Here is a 4,369-nt window from a genome sequence, read left to right as displayed (position 1 = left end):
CGCTGAGAGACAGAAAGGGCAGGACTCCTGGCTACGAGGAATACTATAATTTAGCTATTCATGTGTTCTTTTCTTTGCGTATTACTCAGGGTGCTAGGAGACGTTGTGTTTTGTTACCAAGCGGGGGAATAGGGCACCTGGGCAGGGAAAACTGATTTGGGGTTGAAGAAGGAGAAGGAGAAGGAGAAGAGTTTGGATTTGATATCCCGCTTTATCACTACCTGAAGGAGTCTCAAAGCCACTAACGTTCTCCTTTCCCTTCCTCCCCCACAACAAACACTCTGTGAGGTGAGTGGGGCTGAGAGGCTTCAAAGAAGTGTGACTAGCTTAAGGTCACCCAGCAGCTCCATGTGGAGGAGCGGAGACGCGGTTCCCCAGATTACAAGTCTACCGCTCTTAACCACTACACCACACTGGCTCTTGAGGGCTCTTGAAGCCTATGCTTTCCCTCCACAGTCAAAGGCAGTGATGTTTCTTAACAATAACAACATTTATACCCCATCCATCTGGGCGGCTCCCAGCACATATAAAAAGATAATAAAACGTCAAACATTAAAAGCCTCCCGATAAAAGCCTTCAGATGTCTTCTAAAAGTTGTGTAGTTCTTTATCTCCTTGACATCCGACGGGAGGGCGTTCCACAGGGAGGGTGCCACTGCCGAGAAGGACCTTTGCCTGGTTCCCTGTAACTTCTCGAAATGAGGGAACCGCCAGAAAGCCCTCAGAGGTGGACCTCAGTGTCCAGGCTGAACAATGGAGGTGCATACACTCCTTCAGGTATACAAGGGCCATTCAGGTCAGCACCAGCACTTTGAATTGTGCTTGGAAACATACTGGGAGCCAGTGAAAATCCTTTAGGATCGGTGTTATATGGTCCTGGCGGCCATACAATCCCAATTGCTGGGGACTGCAGGAGGGAACGGGGCTCTGGTGCTCGAATCCTGCTTGTGGGTTTCCCACAGGAATCTGGGCAGCCAAGGAATTCGGGGCGGGGGGGGGATATATAATGAATTAAAAAATATGTTTAAATTTGTAGTTACCCCCCCCCCAAAAAAAACCCGAAGCCTTTTTGCTAGGGGTAATGGGAACGGAGGTTCCGAAGAAGCTGACTAATCTTTTTATGTATGCAACAACTGCAGCCAGAATCTTTTACATGCAAAAATGGAAAGAGGAAGAAATTCCAAGCAAAGAAGAACGACTTATAATATTAATGGATTGTGCTGAAATGGCGAAACGTGACTGTAAAACTAAGAGATCAAAATGGTGAACTGTTTATGGAAAATGGAGGCCCTTTTTTTTTTTTTACTATTTGTCTCAAAGTATTTTAGAGATATGAAATCACAAGCAGGATTCAAGATATGAGCGACCGGGGGTGGGCGGGCGGGGGGGAATGATAAGTTGGTGTCATGAGGGTTAGCAACAAGTACCGGTATGATGCAACAATTAAGGGTAAGAATAAAATGGCTTTTCCATGCAAACCAGGAAGTGACGTATCCAGACAAAGGAATGTCTTTTCATTTCTTATCTCTGTGGCTGTCATCTCCTGGTTGACGCAGGCGCCATTAGGCAGTTGAATGTGCATGCATGCTCCGCCCATTTCCCTCCCTCCCTCCCCCCCCGTGCAGACCCGGGCACTGGCAACCCACGCTACACTACTAGTGTTGAGTGATCCCATTCTCCCTGGTGCATTTCCTCATCACCAAAAGACCAATTTGGAGGGTGAGGGCAGGGGTAGGCGGACAGGCAGAGAGCAGGCATGTTGTGAATACGAACTTCAGTCGTGTGACCTGAGTTTGCTCCCATGTGATTGAATTCTTTAATTGCAGTTTCTTCCTGGCAGGGGGTTGGACTAGATGACCCCTCCAATTCTATGGTTTGTTAAATCCCATCTGAAAACTGACTGTCTGAAAGCACCTTTTGAAAAAAAGAAATCCCCATGACTTTCCCCCTTGGATCACCCCTGCAATCCCGGAGGAGCAATTGACATGGCATTAGAGGAGCCAGGCTGTCCCGATGGATCGGGGCGCTGCCTATCCTCTTCTTCATGATCTCAGGCTGAGCAGCCAAGAGAGACACAGCTCCCTTCCCAGGCCAGATGTCAGATTTTGCCCATCTGACAGGGTAACAGTCACCGCTTCATCATAGTCAGGAGAGCGGATGCTATAATTTGGGATGTTATAATTAACTGGGATTAAAACAGAACACATCATATGGCGTTATTCGTAACTGCGCTGCATACTTCTGAGTAGACTGTGTGGCATAGCAGTCTAGGACAGTGGTTCCCAACAGGTGGTCCGCGGACCCCCAGGGGTCCGCGAGCTATGCCAGAGGGGTCCGCAAGATGCTATTAGAATAAAAAATATATTAAATATATTTCGTATGATAACAGATGTTTTGTTTTGGCCGCTTCCTGCATGAGCAGAGTCTAGCGCAATACTAGAATTAGATAGAGGCAGTAGTTCTGCTGTATGCCATAAGGTGGCGCTTTACAAACACTACTGTTTTGCAAAGAGGCAGTGCACGCATTCTACTAACGCTCACCTCCCCAAGATGCTTTGCACGCGTTGGCTTCATTTGTGCGCTACTGCGCAGGTACCCTGTCTTCTCCATTCCCCTCCCTCCTCCCTGGCGCGCGCTGCCTCTTTGCAAAACAGTAGTGTTTGTAAACAAAGCGTTGTTTTTCGCGGAAGCTACAGTTCGCGTAGTTAAAAATGGACCGTTGGTTAAAAAGTGGTTCGTTAAAACGACAAAGGCCTACAGATGAAGAGGAAGATAATGCATTTGATGTTCAAGCAAGTAAGTCAGTGACTCTCGAACCGATCTTGTCAGTGTCCATTGAACCTAAATCGTCGGCGTCCCTTGAACCTAACCTTTCCAAGACCAGTGTTAAACTTACTGGAAAAATTAGATTAGGAATTAGGAATTAGATTTAGGATTAGGAATTAATGGGGGTCCTTGTCACAATAGCGGCTCGATGAGGGGTCCTCGAGAAAATTTTGTTGGGAACCCCTGGTCTAGGACATAGGAGAGACCAGGGTTTGAATCTTCCGCTCAGCCATAGAGCCCCCCCCCCAGTGTAACCTTGTGGGCTAGTCACTCACTCGCATCCTAAACTATCTCACAGGGCTGTTGTGGGGAGTAAATGAAGAGGAGAACCCGGTAGGCCACTCCTTAGAGGAAAGGTGGGATACAGATACAATGAACAAATGAAGAATGTATCTTAAGATCGTCAATTTCAGTGGGTCAACACTTAGTTCAATATAATCCAATATTTTCTACACACAGCTATGGATCAGCAAATCTATCCATTTCAGTTTCTCCCCATTCCCCCCCCCCATTTTTCCAATCTTAAATTCAGCTTTGCACACTTCCACATCAATTTGCAGATTTTTAAAAGAATTAGCATAAAGATCCGCCAGCGTTTTGGCATGTACATTCCCTTAGAACATTCTTGCAGCTTTCCCTGATGTAACACATTTGGGAGTGCTGATTTCACTAATACAGGTATGTCCAGTTTTATGCAAAAGTTCGCCCCAGTACAGTACATGCATTTCTGTACACATTGCCTGGCTGGCTGGAGAGTTGCGTTGCAAAAGTCAGAGAAGTGTGAATTTTGAAGGACTCTGCTTCCACAGTCAGATGCAGCAATGCTTCTGAATCCCAGTTGCTGGAATCTGCAGGAAGGGAGAGGGCACTTGTGCCTGGGTCCTGCTTGGGGGGTTTCCTTTGGGGGCACCTGGTTGGTCACTGTGAGAAGAAGATGCTGGGCGAGATGGGCCATTGGCCTGATACAGCAGGCCTCATGTTATATGCTCATGTCTGTTCCTCTGTGTTCCCCCACCCCATGGCTCAGATGCGTATGTTGCTGTGTGTTCAGGCCCAAATGTGCAACTCCCTCCCACCTGATATCAGGCAGGCCACGTTCCCTGCTGAACATCAACAGATCCTCCAAGTGTCCCTATTTTCCAGGGGCAGTCCTGGATTTGCAGGAGCTGTCCTGGTCATTTATTTATTTATTTATCTGAGTTTATATACTGCCCTATACCCAGAGGTCTCAGGGCGGCTCACAGGAAAGATCACAACATATTGTTGTTGTTGTTTAGTCGTTTAGTCGTGTCCGACTCTTCGTGACCCCATGGACCATAGCACGCCAGGCACTCCTGTCTTGCACTGCCTCCCGCAGTTTGGTCAAACTCATGTTCGTAGCCTCGAGAACACTGTCCAACCATCTCGTCCTCTGTCGTCCCCTTCTCCTTGTACCCTCAATCTTTCCCAACATCAGGGTCTTTTCCAAGGATTCTTCTCTTCTCATGAGGTGGCCAAAGTATTGGAGCCTCAGCTTCAGGATCTGTCCTTCCAGTGAGCACTCA

The sequence above is a fragment of the Zootoca vivipara genome, chromosome 6 (assembly GCF_965207765.1).
Source record: "Zootoca vivipara chromosome 6, rZooViv2.hap1.1, whole genome shotgun sequence".
Taxonomy (NCBI): Eukaryota; Metazoa; Chordata; class Lepidosauria; order Squamata; family Lacertidae; genus Zootoca; species Zootoca vivipara.
The sequence above is the reverse complement of the archived record's forward strand: the minus strand, read 5'-3'. Positions refer to the sequence as shown.